Raw genomic sequence first — 300 nt, 5'->3', positions numbered from 1 at the left:
CGACCGACGGCTCCCGGCGCTCAGCCTGCAGGGCTACACCTCCCCGGTGGGTGCGGGCTCCGCGCTGGAGCTTTCCTTCAGCACTCACTGACCGACGGCTCCCGGCGCTCAGCCTGCAGGGCTACACCTCCCCGGTGGGTGCGGGCTCCGCGCTGGAGCTTTCCTTCAGCACTCACTGACCGACGGCTCCCGGCGCTCAGCCTGCAGGGCTACACCTCCCCGGTGGGTGCGGGCTCCGCGCTGGAGCTTTCCTTCAGCACTCACTGACCGACGGCTCCCGGCGCTCAGCCTGCAGGGCTA

Source organism: Amia ocellicauda, unplaced genomic scaffold (genome assembly GCF_036373705.1).
Source record: "Amia ocellicauda isolate fAmiCal2 unplaced genomic scaffold, fAmiCal2.hap1 HAP1_SCAFFOLD_265, whole genome shotgun sequence".
In the NCBI taxonomy this organism is placed as follows: Eukaryota; Metazoa; Chordata; class Actinopteri; order Amiiformes; family Amiidae; genus Amia; species Amia ocellicauda.
Note: the sequence above shows the minus strand (reverse complement) of the source record.